We start from the raw sequence: 18,065 nt of genomic DNA on the forward strand, positions 1-18,065 counted from the left end.
AGAGCCGCTCGGTGCATGTTGAGGAAGGAACTTGAAGTCATGGGTGGAAGCACCTTTGGGCTCCCCCTAAATGGACGACCATTAATTAAATGTGACTGGGAGAAGGCAGCAGTTCATGGATATGACACATGATGTGGGGGCCCAGCACTATCATGGTGTTTCCCTCCCGTCCCTGCCAACTCCAGTCCTACTCCCTCTCCTACAACCGGAGGGAATTAAAGTGTCCAATCCTAACAGAGGGAACAGTCAATGGGTCAGGGTTGTTAAATGAAGGAGAGATATCGTATTCTAATGTAAACCACGAGATCTTATCCGTTCAGATTAGTGTTTCCGGGATCCAGGTGCCGGAATAGCGTTCAGATTGGCGAATGAAAACGTTCACGATGTTAACCAATGTAGTATTGTGCAAAGCTGCTGATGCCATGGGAACCACTAAATTCAGAGAACACCACACTTTCATGAGACACAAAAGGGCGACACTGAATGGACATTGTGACGGGAGCTAATCCTGCATTTTCTGTAGGAGAAAGTGAGGGCTGTAGATGCTGGCGATCGGGGTGGAGTGTGTGGGGTGCTGGAAAAGCACAGCAGGTCAGGCAGCATCCGAGAAGCCTGATGAAGGGCTCCTGCCCGAAATGTCCACTCTCCTGCTCCTCGGACGCTGCATGACCTACTGTGTTTTCTGTAGATACATGGGGGGTTGCGGTAAATGAAAATGTACAAAAGCTGAAAGAGATGATGAGAGAATTAATGGTGCGAGCTGAAGAAACTCAAATGGAACAAGTCGGGCTGAGGAAGAAGACAGTAAAGATACAGTTGATGAAGATACTGAGACTATTTTCATTGAGGGGACACCACAAATCTTCAACAAAACCAACTATCCCACACCTATGGACTTTGGATGATAGGCAAGCAAGACAACTTGAATCAAATGTACAGGATTGAGGTACGTCATTGGGTCAATAGCACTCAATTGGCACAATTCATTCAATTTAAGGGGACGTTTGGCAATTGTCCATTAAAAGGACAAACGGAATGGAGTGTATTATTACCCCGTCCAACTCTATTTTGATTTAATCCTTGTCCTCCCCTTCACGGTTTGATCGCTCAGCATTTCCCTCTGAGAAGGGCACTGCTTGTCACTGGCCGCTCAGCTGTTTCCTTTCTTCCTGGTGGTGGAAACGGAATAAAGATTTGTACCCCCGTCGTCTTTCACTGTGTCTCACACTTGCACACGCACAACATGGGTGCTCGGAAAAAAAAAAACGACCAGGAGATTTAGAGTCTCAAGACAGAAAGGGCAAACGAGGGTCTACCCAGTGGTCCCGAATTGTAAGGCTGGTAATATCAGAAGTGTCAGGATGGTTCGGACGATGGTTGTAATAAACCCAGGGACAGGACCCTACCCTCATTATCGGGTAGAGAATGTCGGCATTACCTAAGGAAACAACTCTCTTCAATAATATGTTGAAGACACAGATGCAATACACTAAATTAAAACACTGTATGCTCCCACCCAATAGGGGACGACAGAGAGACGTCACCGAGCATCATGAGGAGAAGTTGGCAACAGTTGTCGTGACTGATCAGCAGAGCAAGGAAGGACACCATGGCGAGCCCCAAACATTAGTGTTTCCATCCTTCCCACTCTAACCAAGAAAAAAAAAACAGACATTGAGAGAAGTTGGGCAGTTTTGTTGCAGCTTGGAGGGTGTTTGGTCTGCTTGTAAAGATTGCACTGTAATTTGAGGAACCGGTCAGCGGAGCGAGTTGGGATATATGCGGGCTTGTTGAATACTGGGCTTCAGTGAGCAAGGAAGGTTCAGGCAAGGTAAGATTCTTTTTGTCTGTATTCGTGCACAGGAGCAGAGATGGCAGTCAGGGGCAGGAGTGTGCTCCTCCTGCTTGATGCAGGAGAGATCAGGGAAGGGTCTCATGTCCCTTACGACAATGCATGCAGCAAGGGTGACCGAATGCAGGTCCTCACACACGGTGTTGCTCAGCCAGATACACCGAGGAGCGTGCAGGGGACAGAGTGAGTGATGGACACTAGTTACAGGGAGGTGGCCACACTGCAGCTTCAGTCAGGGAGACGGATGACCACCAGGAGAGGCGGGAAGTTAGTGCAGGAGTCTCTTGTGGTTATTGCACCGCTGTAACAGGAATGCCGTTTCGGATAGGGTTGGGGGGGGTGGAATACTCTCTCAGGGGAGGGTAACAACAGCAGCCAGGCCAGGGCAGTACGGTTGCTCAGTGGTTAGCACTGCTGCCTCACGGCGCCAGGGACCCGGGTTCAATTCCTGCCTCCAGCAACTGTCCGTGTGGAGTTTGCACATTCTCCCAATGTCCACACGGGTTTCCTCCGGGTGCTCCGGTTTCCCCCCACACTCCAAAGATGTGCCGGTTAGGGGGGGATTGGCCATGCTACGTTGCCCGTAGTGTTAGGTGGATTAGTCAGGGGTAAACATGGAGGGGTGGGTTTCTCTTCGGAGGGTCGGTGTGGACTTGTTGGGCCGAAGAGCCTGTTTCCATATTGTAGGGAATTTAATCTAATCTAAACTGGCTCTGCTGGAGAGCAGGGTTGTGTAAGGTCTGAGCGAGTGACCCATGGTTGGTCACTCAGGCATTTCTGTTGTCATGTCCGAGACTCCTGTCACCTCCCTGGTGCCAGGGTCAGGGACACCTCTGAGCAGTTGCGTGAAATTCTTAAGGGGGAGGGTGAGCGGCCAGAGGTTGTGGTGCACATTTGTACCAACTACATTGGCAGAAAGAGGGATGAGGTCCTGCAGGGTGATTACAGGGAGTTAGGAGGTCCTGTAGGGAGAGTACAGGGAGTTAGGAAAGAGGCTGAAGAGCAGGACCTCCAGGGTAGTAATCTCTAGGTTACGAGCAGTACCACATGATAGGGAGGCGAGGAATAGAAAGATAGAACAGATGAATGCATGGCGAAGGAGCTGGTGCAAGGGTTCAGGCTGTTTGGATCATTGAGACCTCTTCTGGGGCAGAGGTGACCTGTACAAGAGCGTCAGTTTGGGAGGTTGGGAGTAACAGGTCAGAGTGCGGAGGGATTGAGGGGGAAGGGAGATGCTAAGACCAGTAATTCAGAAAGAAAGGACAGGCAGACTAAGGTACATGAAAACAATGGTACCAACGTGCTGACATGTGGAAACAAGCTATTTGATCCAACAAGTCCACACCGACTCTCCCAAGAGTAACCCAGCCAGACCCATTCCCCCGACCCTATTCCTCTGATTAACTCACCTAACTGACACGATGGACAGTTTAGCACGGCCAATCCACCCTGACGTGCACGTCTTTGGACTGTGGGAGGAAACTGAAGCACCCGGAGGAAATCCACGCAGACACGGGGAGGATGTGCAAACTCCACCCAGACAGTGACCCGAGGCTGGAATCGATCCCAGGTCCTTGGCACTGTGCAACAGCAGTACTAACCACCGTGCCACCCTCATCACAGGTAGAACAGATGAGCTTAGAGCATGGATTACTACATTGGACGGTAATGTTGTGGCCATTACAGAGACTTGGTTGAGGGAGGGACAGGACTGGCTGCTGAACGTTTCGTTGTTTTAGCCGAGATTGAGAGGGAGGTAAAAGAGGTGGAGGAGTTGTATTACTAGTTAGGGAGAATGTCACATCTGCACTCAGAGGTGACGTACTGGAGGGCTCATCCTGTGAAGCAATCTGGGAAGAGCTCAAAAATACGATTGGTGCAGTCACGGTGAGATGGTTATACTATAGGCCCTCAACAGCAGAGAGATTGTGGAACAAATATGTAGGCAAACTACAGAAAGGTGCAATAAAAAGAGTTGTCAAGTGGGTGACTTTAACTTCCCCAATATTGACTGGGGACTCTCACAGAGTAAGTGGCTTAGATGGGGCGGAATTTGTCAGGTGCAAGCAAGAGGGTTTCTCGAAACCGTATGTGGATAGTCCACTCGAGAAGGCACCCACACAGGGCCTTGTATTGACTAATGAGCCTGGCCAGGTGACTGACCTTTCAGTGGGAGAGCATTATGAAAACATTGATCACAACCCCTTAGGTTTCTGTTTAAGACAGCTGTGAACAGGAATAAGTCTGGACCCTGCGGGATGCTACAAAATTGGGGCAGGGCAAATTACATGAGTATTAGGCAGGAGCTGTTATCAGGCAAGTCCACACGTGGGAACTGTTCAGGCAGTGATAGTGAAGTTTGTGTGGAGCATACTAATACGCCAGGGCACTTTGAGTTCATGAAAGTGTGTCAGATCTCTTGAAGAGCATTAAGGGGTGGATAGGTCCCCATGGCCTGAGGGTATCTACCCCAGGTGATTGAGAGGGGCATCAGAGGAGATTGCTGGGTCCTTGACCAACACCTTTGGATCCTCGCTAGCCACTGGAGATGTCCTGATGGACTGGCAAGTACCTAATGTTGGGAAGTGTTCAAGAATGGCATTGTCCAGTAAGGTGGAAGTACAAGGATAGCAAGGTAAAGGGGCCTGTGGATAATGAGGATGCTTGGAAATCAGGCAAAAAAGAAGCACATGCATGGTTTCGGAAGCTAAAACCAAGCAGGGACAATGGGGAAATTAAGGAAAGCAGCAAACTAATCAAGCTGGGAATTAGCACAAGAAAGGGGGCACGGTGGCACAGTGGTTAGCACTGCTGCCTCACAGCGCCAGAGACCCGGGTTCAATTCCCGCCTCAGGCGACTGACTGTGTGGAGTTTGCACGTCCTCCCCGTGTCTGTGTGGGTTTCCTCCGGGTCCTCCGGTTTCCTCCCACAGTCCAAAGATGTGCAGGGTCAGGTGAATTGGCCGTACTAAATTGCCCGTAGTGTCAGGTAAGGGGTAGGGGTATTCTTGCTTCGGCGGGTCGGTGTGGACTTGTTGGGCCGAAGGGCCTGTTTCCACACTGTAATCTAATCTAATCTAAAAAAAAGGGCCTTGGCAAGTAGGGTTCAACAGAATTGCAAGGCTTCGAGACAGACGTGGAGAATGAGGGGCTGTTTTCCCTGGAATGTCGGAGGCTGAGGGGTGTCCTGACAAATCATGAGGGGCATGGATAGGGCAAGTAGACAAGGTCTTTTCCCTGGGGCGGGGGAGTACAGAACTAGAGGGCATAGGTTCAGGGTGAGAGGGGAAAGATATAAAAGTGACCTAAGGGGCAGCTTTTTCTTGCAGAGGGTGGTAAGTGTATGGAATGAGCTGCCAGAGGAAGTGGTGGAGGCTGGTACAATTACAGCATTTGGATGGGCACATGAATAGGAAAGGGTTTGGGGGGATATGGGCCAAGTGCTGGCAAATGGGACTAGACGAGGTTAAGATATTTGGTCGGCGTGGACAAGTTGGACCGAAGGGTCTGTTTCCGTGCTGTACATCTCTGTGACTCGAAGAAGATAACTCGGGATAAAGTAGGACCACTCAAGGATAAAGGAGGGCACTTGTGCTTGGAGGCAGAGAATGTATATTGAGATCCTAAATAAATACCTAACAACGGAATTAATCCAGAAAACAGATTTGAAGGATAGTGAATTATGTGTGGAGCTTACTAATATGCCAGGGCACTTTTGAGTTCATGACAGAAGTGTGTCAGATCTCTTGAAGAGCATTAAGAGGTGGATAAGTCCCCATGGCCTGAGGGTATCTACCCCAGGTTATTGAGGGGGGCATCAGAGGAGATTGCTGGGTCCTTGACCAACACCTTTGTATCCTCACCAGCCACTGGAGACATCCTGGAGGTTTGGCAAGTACCTCTGAGCAGATTAAGTAATTCAAACTCAGTTCATGATCAGGAACAACAGGGTGTGACTGTAAGTGAGGCAGGTAGGGGGATTCGGAGTTCGGGAGTGGAGGAGCCTCAGCCCTTGACCTTGTCCAACAGGTATGAGATTCTTTATTCCCGTATGGATGAGGGAAAGGGCTGTGGGGAGGATGAGCCAGCTGACCACAGCACTATGGTGCAGAAGGCATTCAACAGGGGAGCAAGCAGATAAGTTGTTGTTGTAGGGGATTCTATAATTAGGGGGACAGATAGTATCCTTTGTGAGCCGGATCGGGAGTCCCTCATGGTGTGTTGCCTGCCCGGTGCCAGGATGTAGGACATCTCCAACCGGCTTGAAAGAATGTTTGAGCAGGAGGGAGAGGATCCAGTTGTGGTCCACGTTGGCATTAATGACATCGGCAAGGCTAGGAAGGAGGATCTGTTTGGGGATTATCAAGCACTAGGACGGAAATTGAAGAGCAGGTCCTCAGGGGTAATAATCTCTGGATTACTGCCCGAGTCACGTGCTAATTGGCATAGGGATAAGAAAATTAGGGAAGTAACAACATGGCTAAGAGATTGGTGTGGGAAAGAAGGATTCCATGTCATGGGTCATTGGCATCAGTTTTGGAACTGGGGAGATCTGTACCGATGGGACGGCCTCCACCTGAACCGATCTGGAACCAGCGTTCTGATGAAAAGGATCAATAGGGTGGTCACTAGGACTTCAAACTTGTGAGTCAGGGGAAGGGAAAGGGAGAGCAACAGAGAGTATGGAATCAGGTAGAAAGATAAGCAGCAGGTTAGCATGTGTGCAGGGTTTCAGTTCAAGGCAGTCTAGGAGCAAAAAGGAAGGATAACTGAGGACATTCAACTAGAGATGATGGAAAGGATAAGAAAATTAACATTAAGATGCTTCTAAATGCCCGTAGTATTCATAGCAAAGCAGATGAATTAACAGCAGAAATCATCGTGAATGATTAGGATGTGGTAGGCATCACAGAGACGTGGCTGCAGGGGGTTCAGGACTGGCAGTTAAACAGCCAAGGATTTACAACTTATCGAAAAGACGGGGCAGAGGGGGCGGGGTTGCCTTGTTAGTTAAGAATAAGATTAAATCTATGGCACTGAATGACATAGGGTCAGATGATGTGCGGTCAAGGAACCACAAAGGCAAAAAAAACCCATAATGGGAGTTACGTACAGACCTCCCAGCAGTGGTCAGGACCAGGGACCAGGAAATAGAGAAGGCATGTCAGAAAGGCAAGGTCACGGTGATCATGGGGGACTTCAATATGCAGGTGGACTGGGTGAGTAACGTGGCCGGTGCACCCTAAGAAAGGGAATTCATGGATTACTTACAGGATGGCTTTTTTGGAGCAGCTTGTGATAGAGCCCACAAGGGAGCAGGCTATTCTGGACTTAGTACTATGTAATGAGCCAGACTTTATAAAAGAGCTTTAAAGTAAGGGAACACTTAGGAGGCAGCAGCCATAATATGGCAGAGTTCAGTCTGCAGTTTGAAAGCAAGAAGGCAACGTCAGATGGAATGGTGTTACAGTTAAATGAAGGTAATTACAGGGGTATGAGAGAGGAACTGACGAAAATCGACTGGAAGTAGAGCCGAGCGGGGAAGACAGTAGAGCAACAATGGCAGGAGTTTCTGGGTGTAATTGAGGACACTGTACAGAGGTTCTTCCCAAAGAAAAGAAAGATTATCCGGGGGTGGGATTAGACAGCCATGGCTGACAAAGGAAGTCAGGAAATGTATCACAGAAAAAGAGAGAGCTAATAAAGTGGCCAAGAGCACTGGGAAATCAGAAGATTGGGAAGACCACAAAAACAGAGGATAAGAAAGAGAGAAATAAGGAAGGAGAGGATCAAATATGAAGGTAAGCAAGCCAGTAGTATTAGGGATGATAGTAAATGTTTCCTTCAATACATAACAAACAAACGAGAGGTAAAAGTAGGAATTGGGCCGCTCCAAACTGATGTAGGAAGGCTAGTGATGGGAGATAAGGAAATAGCTGAAGAACGTTTGTGTCAGTCTTCACACTGGAAGACATGAGTAATATCCCAACAATTAAGGAGAGTGAAGGGGCAGAGTTGAATATGGTAGCCATAACAAAAGAGAAAGTGCTAGAAAAGCTAAAAGGTCTAAAAATTGATAAATCTCTTGGCCCCGACGGGCTACGTCCGCGAGTTCTGAGGGAGGTATCGGATGAAATAGCGGAGACGTTGGTTGTAATCTTTCAAAAATCTCTGGGGTCAAGAAAAGTCCCAGATGATTGGAAAATCGCTGTTGTAACCTCTTGTTCAAGAAAGGATCAAGACAAAAGATGGAAAATTATAGGCCGATTAGTCCAACTACGGTTGTAGGTAAAATTATAGAATTAAGAATGAGATTTCTAAATTCTTGGAAATGCAGGGTCAGATTAGAACAAGTCAGCATGAATTTAGTAAGGGGAGGTCATGCCTGACAAACCTGTTAGAATTCTTTGAAGAGGTAACAAGTAGGTTAGACCAGGGAAACCCAGTGGATGTTGTTATCTATCTAGACTTTCAAAAGGCCTTTATTACCGTGCCTCTCGGGAGGCTGCTGAGTAAGTTGAGGGCCCATGGTGTTCGTGATGAGCTACTGGTATGGATTGAGGATTGGCTGTCTGACAGAAGGCAGAGAGTTGGGATAAAAAGGTTCTTTTCGGAATGGCAGCCGGTGACAAGCGGTGTCCCGCAGGGTTCAGTGTTGGGGCCGCAGCTGTTCACATTATATATGAATGGTCTGGATGAAGGGACTGGGGGCATTCTAGCGAAGTTCGCCGATGATACAAAGTTAGGTGGACAGGCAGGTAGTACTGAGGAGGTGCGGAGGCTGCAGAAAGATTTAGACAGTTTAGGAGAGTGGTCCAGGAAATGGCTGATGAAATTCAACGTGAGCAAATGCGAGGTCTTGCACTTTGGAAAAAAAGAACACAGGCCTGGACAACCTTTTAAACAGTGAGAAAAATGAGCAGATATTTCTTCAGCCAGAGAGTGGTGGGCCTGTGGAATTCATTGCCATGGAGCGCAGTGGAGGCCGCGATGTTGGGTGCCTTCAAGGCAGAGATTGATAAATTCTTGATCTCACAAGGAATTAAGGGCTACGGGGAGAGTGCGGGTAAGTGGAATTGGAATGCCAATCAGCCACGATTAAATGCCGGAGTGGACAGGATGGCCAAATGAGCTTGCTTCCACTCCTATGTCTTAAGGTCTTATGGTCTAATGTTCTGTTCAAGAAGAGATATTTGAGGAAACTACAGACTGGTGAGATTCACAGTGGTGGTTGGGAAGCTATTGGAGAGAATTCTTAGGGATAGGATTTATGCAGATTTGGAAACGTACGGCCTGATTAGGGACAGTTTGCATGGCTTTGTGCAGGGGTGGTCATGTCTTACTAACTTGACTGAATTTTTCTAGGATGTGATGAAAGTGATTGATGATGTAGAGCAGTGCATGTTGCCTACACGGATTTTAGTAAGGCTTTCGACAAGGTCCCTCATGATAGGCTCATCAGGAAGATTAAAATAAGTTTGATCCACGGTCACTTGGCCACACAGATTCAGAACTGGCCTGCACATAGACAAGAGAAAGTGAGGACTGCAGATGCTGGAGATCAGAGCTGAAAATGTGTTGCTGGAAAAGGGCAGCAGGTCAGGCAGCATCCAAGGAACAGGAGAATCGACGTTTCGGGCATAAGCCTTTCCTGAAGAAGGGCTAGGGATCCATACTGTGTGTGTGTATATATAAATACATAAATGACTTGAATAAAAACGTAGATGGATGGATGGATTAATAAGTTTGCAGATGATACAAAGATTGGTGGAGTTGTGGATTATGTCAAAGATGTTCAAAGGAGACAGTGGGATATAGGTCACTTGCAGATATGGGTGGAGAAACTGTACTTTGAGTTTAACCCTTGTAAGCATGGGATGCTGCACTTCATAAGATTGAATGTTAAGGAAAGGTTTACAGTTAATGGCAGGACCCTGAGCATTACAGAGGGATCTTGGGATTCAAATCCATAGCTCCCTGAAAGTGGCCACGCTGGTAGATAGGGTGGGAAAGGAGGCGGATGGCATGCTCACCTTTATTGGTCAGGGAATTGAGTACAAGAGTCAGGAAGTCATATTGCAGTTTTGTAAGACCTTGGTTAGGCCGCAATTAAGAGCATTGCGTTCACTTCTGGTCGCCACATCACAGGAAGGATGTGGAGGCTTTGGAGAAGGTGCAGACGAGGTTTACCAGGATGCTGCCGGGATTAGAGGCCATGAACTATAAGGAGAGGCTGGAAAAACGCAGGCAGTTTTCTCTGGAATGACGGAGGCAGAAGAGAGACTTGATAGAAGTCTGTAAAATTATGAGATGCATAGATAGGGGTGACAGACAGAATCTTTCCCTTGATGTCTAAAACTAGGGGGCATGCTTTTAAGGTGAGCAGGAGAAAATTGAATGGAGATGTGACGGGCAAGATTTTTTTTAAACACAGTGTGGCAGGAGTGTAGAGCACACTGCCATGGGTAGTGCTGGAGGCAGATACAATGGGGCATTTAAGGGACTTTTAGCTCAGCACATGAAAATTGCAAGGAATGGAGGGATATGGACAGGCAGAAGAGATTAGTTAAATTTGGCATCATGTTCGGCACAATATCGTGGGCCAAAGGAGAAAGTAAAGGCTGCAGATGCTGGAAAAGCACACCAGGTCAGGCAGCATCCGAGGAGCAGGAGAATCGACGTTTCGGGCAAGAGCTGTTCATCAGGAAAGCCGGACCAAGAGCCCATTCCGGCACAGTACAGTTCTATGTTCTATGATCAGCAAGTTAACAGATGATGCACTAATTATCTGTTGTGTCAAATAGTGAGGCAGAAAGCCTTAGACTGTAGGCCGAATAGATAGGCTTGGCAGACGCTGGCAAATTGAATGTAATCCTGAAACCTTCTTTGAAGTCATGGGACCAAGGACAACCCTGGGAACTACAGACCTGTCAGCTTGACGTCAATAACTGAAAAACTGGTGGAGGTTATAGTCGAGAGTGTGGTGCTGAAAAAGCACAGCAGGTCAGGCAGCATGCGAGGAGCAGGAGAACTGAGGTTTCGGACATAAGCCCTTCATTAGGAATCGTCATTTCCGCCTCATTCCTGATGAAGGGCCGGTGGCCCAAAACGTCGATTCTCCTGCTCCTCGGATGTTGCCTGACCTGCTGCGCTTTTCCAGCACCACCCTCGCGACTCTGATCTCCAGCATCTGCAGTCCTCACTTTCCCCTGCCTGATGGAGGTTATAATATACACTTAGAGAATAATAAGCTCATACCTCACAGTCAATGTGGCTTTATCAAGGGCAAGTCACGTCTAACAAACTTAACGGAGTGAATTGAAGCTGCACAGGCATTGAGGAGGGTCGTGCAGTGGATGGCGCTTCTTTGAGATTTTCCAAAAGCATTTAATGTGGTGCTACATAGCAGATTGGTTACCAAATTAGAAAATGTTTGCAATTGATGGGTCCTCGGCAGCATGGGTGAGAAGTTGGCTAAAAGGAAGGAAACAGAGGGTAGATATAGATTGGCACTTCCCAGATTGGAGACGATTTGGAAGTGGTGCTCCCTGGTGTTTGGACCTTTACTTTTTTCTAATTTGTACAAACAATTTGGAGATTAATGTTGAGGGCAAAATCTCTAAATTTGCAGATGCTACTAAGCAAGGGCGAATAGCGAATACTGACGATGACACTGAGTGACTTGAGAGAGACAGTGACAAGTCGGCCAAATGGGGCAGACACCTGGCAAACAACCTTCAATGCTGAGAAATTCGAAGTCATGTTACCTTGTTCGAAGAAAGACAGAGAGACAATACAATACATGTAAAACTTTGAAGGGAGTATAGCAGCAAAGGGACATTTGGGTTAATTAGAGATAGCTCCAGACTGAATTCTTTGAGGCTGTGACAAAACACATGGATGGAGTTAAGAGCAGTGGATAGATTCACAGCGTCACAGAGATGTACAGCACAGAAACAGACCCTTCAGGTCCAACCCGTCCATGCCGACCAGATGTCCCAAACCAATCTAGTCCCACCTACCAGCACCCGGCGCACATCCCTTTAAACCCTTCCTATTCATATATCCATCCAGATGCCTTTTAAATGCTGTATTTGTACCAGCCTCCACCACTTCCTCTGGCAGCTCATTCTATACATGTATTACCCTCTGTGTGAACAAAATACCCTGAGGCCCCTGTTATATCTTTCCCCTCTCACCCTAAACCTATGCCCTCTAGTTCTGGACTCCCCATCCCAGGCAAAAGATCTGGTCTATTTACCCTATCCAAGCTCATGATTTTATGAACCTCTACAAGGTCACCCCATAGCTCCGATGCTCCAGGGAAAAAGCCCCAGCCTTTTCAGCTTCTCCCTACACCTCAAATCCTCCAACCCTGGCAACATCCTTATAAATCTTCTCAAAACAAGTTTCACAATGTCCTTGAGTTCCCCACAGTTGGCTCATTCAGGAAGCATGGGATACAGGAAAATTGGCTACCTGGATACAGAATTGGCTGGCCCATACAAGACAGAAGGTGGTAGTAAATGGAAAGCATTCAGCCTGGAGCTCAGTGACCAGTGGTGTTCTGCAGGGATCGGTCCTGGTACCTCTACTCTTTGTGATTTTTATAAATGACTTAGATGTGGATGTGAAAGAGTGGGTTGGTAGGTTTGCTGATGACACGAAGGTTGGGGAAATGGCTCATGTGCATGATTCTCTGAAAGTTTCCAGCCAAGTTGAAAAAGTTATTATGAAGGATTATAGGACTTTTGGGCTTATACTTAAAGGCATAGAGTACAAAAGCAAGGATATGGTGCTTCACCTCTAAAAATCATTGGTTCCACCATTTTTGGAATATTGTATGTCGTTTTAGATTAGATTAGATTACTTACAGTGTGGAAGCAGGCCCTTCGACCCAACAAGTCTACACCGACCCGCCGAAGCACAACCCACCCAGACCCATTCCCCTACATTTACCCCTTCACCTAACACTACGGGCAATTTAGTATGGCCAATACACCTAACCTGCACATTCTTGGATTGTGGGCGGAAACCGGAACACCCAGAGGAAACCCATGCAGACACGGGGAGAATGTGCAAACTCATTCTGGGAACCTTATTTAAGGATATTCCTGAAGAAGGGCTTATGCCCGAAACGTCGATTCTCCTGTTCCCTGGATACTGCCTGACCTGCTGCGCTTTTCCAGCAACACATTTTCAGCTCTGATCTCCAGCATTTGCAGACCTCACTTTCTCCTTAAGGATATTCAAGCCCTGGAACAAAATGCAATGGAGATTTCCCAGAATGAAGGATTTTAGATGCAAGGAAAAATCAGAGAGACTGGGCTTATTCTTCTTGGAGCTGAGAAAATTAAGAGGTAACTTTTTGATGTATTCAAAATTATGAATAAAGGAGGTCCATTAGTTGGTTTGTCAGTAACTGGTGGGGTCACAATTTCAAGACTGTCAGGAAGGGAGCCATGTGAGAGATAAGGAGAAACTTTCTTTACTCAGACAGTTGGTATGATTTGGAATGAACTGCCTGGGAGAGTGATGGAGGTGGATTCCAAAGGAGATTTCAAAAGACAGCAGGTTACGTATTTGAAAGTGGTGAAATTTTAAGGCTACAGAGACAGGAATGGAGGATGGAACTAGCTGCATAGCTCATTCAAGGGCAGATACAAACATGGGCTGAATGGCGTTTCTCTGTGTTGTAAACTCCTATGATTCTATGATACATTTTAAGAGAATTAACAAGACAAGAGAGTACATGATCAACAGACAGACCTTAGAAAGTACAGAGGATCAGAAAGAACTTGGTGGTAAAGTGTACAGATCCTTGAAGGCAGCAGAACAGGTGGATAAGGCGGTTATAAACACTAATGGCATATTTACATTTATTAGGCAAGAAGCTGTATAATACATCAGTTAAGCCACAGCTGGGAGTTGCAGTTCTGGTTGACACACAACAGAAAGGATTCAAATGCATTAGAGGGGGGACAGATTGCAATGGGAGGGGTATGGAGAAGATTCATCAGGATGTTGCCTGGGATGAAGTATTTCAGCTATGAAGGGAGACCACACAAATTATATATTTTTCATAGGCCAGAGAAAGCTTTTGGGGATGGTGAGGATGGGGAAACACAATGGATGTGTAAAGATTATGAGGGGCAGAGTTAGGAAGCAATGTTATCCCTTTGTAGAGGGATCAATAGCAGAGGGAATAGAATCGCTGTAAACAGCAGAAAACTTAAAGGGCAGTTAAGGAAGAACATTTGCACCCAGAGTGTGGCGAGGTATCTGGAACTCACTGCCTGAAAGTTTGGTGGAGAAACTATGACAATGTTTTAAGTATGCAGATGATCACTTGAAGAACCAAAGCACACAGGGCTTTGCGCCAGCTGTTGGGAAATGGGATGAGGGTAGATAGGTGCTTGAAGATTAGAGCCAACATGATGTGTCAAAGGCACGGTGGCAGTGGGCGGCACGGTGGCACAGTGGTTAGCACTGCTGCCTCACAGCGCCAGAGACCCGGTTCAATTCCCGCCTCAGGCGACTGACTGTGTGGAGTTTGCACATTCTCCCCGTGTCTGCGTGGGTTTCCTCCGGGTGCTCCGGTTTCCTCCCACAGTCCAAAGATGTGCAGATCAGGTGAATTGGCCATGCTAAATTGCCCATAGTGTTAGGTAAGGGGTAAATGTAGGGTATGGGTGGGTTACGCTTCAGCGGGTCGGTGTGGACTTGTTGGGCTGAAGGGCCTGTTTCCACACTGTAATGTAATCTAATCTAAAATCTAATCAATCCATGCTTTAAAGCTCTATGATTCAATGGGAGAGAAGGCAAGTTAATATTTTATATCAAAGTTGATTCTTCTTTAGAAAACACAACAGAAGTGGGGCAAGTGAACATATCCTGAAGGGCACAAATTGAAAGAGCAGGGCTGAGGGCTGATGCAGAAACGGGCACCCCTACCATCTTTTTGGGGGGCAACCTGTGGCCAAAGCATGCGTGCAAAACCCTTTACAAAGGTGACAGGATATATCGAGAGCAGGTTGAAAACTATTTTGGATCTTGGCTTCAGAAACAGAGGTAATGGGAACAAACGCAGGGAAAAGTTTATAAAGGTCTGGTTTGGTCACGACTCAAGTATTGTGTCCTGCTCACTCTTCAGGAACGAATGTCCTTAAGATAACAGGGCAGAAATTACCAGACGATTCCTGGGAAGAAAAATGTTTTAGTCACAAGATTTGGTTTGGATTATTCCCCTTCAAGGAAAGTAGTTGGGATAGTTGATAGAGTTGTACAAGATTATAAAATGCTTAAATAAAGTACTTTTTTCCCCTCAGATGGTGAAGGCTAACATGAGGGGACAGAGCTTTAAATTGAGGGGTAACAGATTTAGGACAGATATTAGGGGTAGTTTTGTCATTCAGAATAGTTGGGGCGTGGAAACGCCTTCCTGCAACAGTAATAGACTCGCTGACATTAAGGGCACTTAAATGGGCATTGGATATACATATAGATAATAATGGAACAGTGTCAATTAGATGGGCATCAGATTATTTTCACAGGTCAACACAACATCAAGGGCCAAAGAGCCTGTACTGCACTGTAACGTTCTATGTTCTAAAGTAAGCAGGCAAAGTTATTTCCAGAGGGTGATGGCATCGGATTAGAGGAAAGAAACTGATAGATATAAATGGACCAAGCTTTTCTTTTCATGCAGTGACTGATAATATGCAGAATACACTGCCTGTGTGGGTGGTGGAAGTGCAGATGAGTGCAAGATAAAGGAAGTTCGATCAGCACCAAAGGTAAATAAGCTTGCAGGGCTTCCAAGATCAGAGAAGCGAACGAGATAAACTGAATTATTTTTCAGGCAGCCAGTATGGGATCAACCTCCTGAGTATCCAGAGCTGAAGACTCCAGGAGTGGGCCTAAGCAGGATTTCCAATACCCCTGTGCTTTTGCAGTCAAATCCGTACCTGAAATCCTTCCCAGATCTTTATCACTCCACGGTCAGAGGCCAGTGATATCCAAGTCCTTGTGAATAGGATAACTGTGGCAGATCTCGCTGTGCAAGTTTGTTCAGAGCTTGCCGTCTGTGGATGCTGCTCTATTATCCTGTTTAGAAAGTGCGCACAGAGTGTACATGGTCAGCCAGGCACAGGAATTGAGAATAAACAAACATTTCTGAAATTGCAATTCGTGCATAAGTCCTCGCCTTCCAACCTCCCTGACAAAGGGAGTTTCCAAATCGCAACCCACCCCCATAAATTCAGAAAACGAACCACACTGTGAATTTGCACCGCGTATCACTGCTCGCCTTCCGAACGTCCCCCGGGAGCGCACTGCCCCGAACAAAGATGGCGATCCACATGCGCCGGCCACAGGTTGCCCCGAACAAAGATGGCCGGCGAATGCAACCCCACCCCGAGGCCCTCGGCCGTTTAGCATTTGCAGCAAAGTCGGGACCGGGAGCATGGAAATCGCACGTGGCGGCGTACACCAGATGTTTCTCCGAGCTCCTTCTCAGACTGGTTCCAATTGTCCCCCTTTGCCGTCTTCTCCCACACCCTTCGATCACAACCGCACAGCGCGCTTGCGTAGGACGTTTTCTCCCAACGCCCCCCCACACAAAGCGCGCGGATTAGCCCCGCCTCGCCTTCCGTTCCATTGGCTGACCCTGACCCAGCCCCGCCCCTGCTTCGGTTCCATTGGCCGAGCCTGGCCAAGCCCCGCCCCCTCCCAATGTGGGTCAGAGAGTTACATCGGGGGGGGGAGAGGGGAACAAAGCCCTTGGCCCCGCGCGCGGGTTTGCCCCGCCCCTGATTCAGTCCCATTGGCTGGCCCTGGCCCAGGCCCTGGCCGTTGCCCGCCCCCTCTCCTCTCATTGGTCTTTCAGCTCATCGATGAGTCAGGGAGATCAATTAGCGCGGAGAAAGCCCTTTGGCCCATCGTGTCAAGGTTGTTGCTGGAGTTAGAGGGGTCTGCACTGCGGTGCAGGGGTAAAAAGCCCAACACTTCATCATCTCTGCGCTGGTCGCACAGTTGTAAAGCACCCATCTCTCTTCATTTTTCAATTTGCAGGAGCCGGTGTTAGATTGGGGTGGACAAAGTCAAAAATCACACAACACCAGGTTATAGACAAACAGGTTTATTTGGAAGCACTGAGCTTTCGGAGCACTGCTCCTTCATCACGTAGTTGCGGAGCAGGACATAAAACACAGAAGTAAGAGCGAACGATTACACAGATGCAATGATACATTGAACAAACCTAGATTGTTAAGTCTTCCATCTTTTCTATTCAAATCCATTCTAAAAGATCAAAGACTTAACAATTTATGTTCAATGTATCACTATATCACTGTAATCTTGCTATAAATTCTGTGTCTTCTGGTCCTGCTCCACAATCACCTAATGAAGAAGCAGCACTTCGAAAGCTAGCGCTTCCAAATAAACCTGTTGGATCATGTGAGAAACAAAGCTCACTCACTTCAATTATTGCAGTCCGAGACAAAAATCTGAATCAGTAGTGTCCTTTACTTTTACACTTGCAGGTGGGTGTAATGTCTACTGCCGGGCAAGGCAGAGGACAAAAACACACCAAATTCAACACACTCTCGAAATTTATATAATTTGGGTTCCTACATATTTTTCATTATTTCATTGTTTCCCCACCCCCATTTACATCATTCACTTCCCTAAGACTGATCCCACCATCCCTGCTTATCCGGCCTTGTCTGTGATAGAATGCTTATCTCTGGCCTCATAAGGTCGTTTGACGTCATCCCACTGCAGGTCATCGTTAGGCATATTCTTTCCATCTGGGCCTCTCCGGAGGCCACTCTGATCTTTATGACCTCTTTAATTAGGGTTTGTTCCTGTGTCTCTGTACAAGTGGGAAACAGATGTTTTTACCTACTGTTATACAAGCCGAGGTCATCCCCTTACAACTTCTTATCTGTTTGCCCATACGTCTACCATTGTTTTGCAATCACGTTTCATGCTAACATACCATTTTTAACTGATACGAAAACAATTATATATTTCCTTTACATAGTTTCCATTCTTGTTGACTCAGCTCTTGGCTAAAACAATTACACATTGATGTGAGCTCATTTACTCTGTATCAGAAATTATAATTGCAGAATTGCAGATCTGCAGAAGAAACATTAATTTACCTATATCCCACAGATCATATCCTGGTGTTGCATGATTTTTTAACTTT

At 47.0% G+C, this 18,065-nt stretch overlaps 1 protein-coding gene across 2 annotated transcripts in view; it reads right to left on the bottom strand.

The window, feature by feature from the left end:
• LOC122543750 (uncharacterized) overlaps positions 1–16,104 on the bottom strand; it is a 35,972-nt gene extending 19,868 nt beyond the window's left edge. For both annotated transcript variants that reach the window (XM_087974203.1, XM_043682508.2), the window contains exon 1: positions 15,820–16,104. The gene's annotated coding sequence lies outside the window, so the exon portion shown is untranslated. The remainder of the gene's footprint in view (positions 1–15,819) is intronic.
• Positions 16,105–18,065: the final 1,961 nt, after the last annotated feature.

The sequence above is a fragment of the Chiloscyllium plagiosum genome, unplaced genomic scaffold (genome assembly GCF_037043375.1).
Source record: "Chiloscyllium plagiosum isolate Xiang-an unplaced genomic scaffold, Cpla_swu_hap1 HiC_scaffold_27, whole genome shotgun sequence".
NCBI lineage: Eukaryota > Metazoa > Chordata > Chondrichthyes > Orectolobiformes > Hemiscylliidae > Chiloscyllium > Chiloscyllium plagiosum.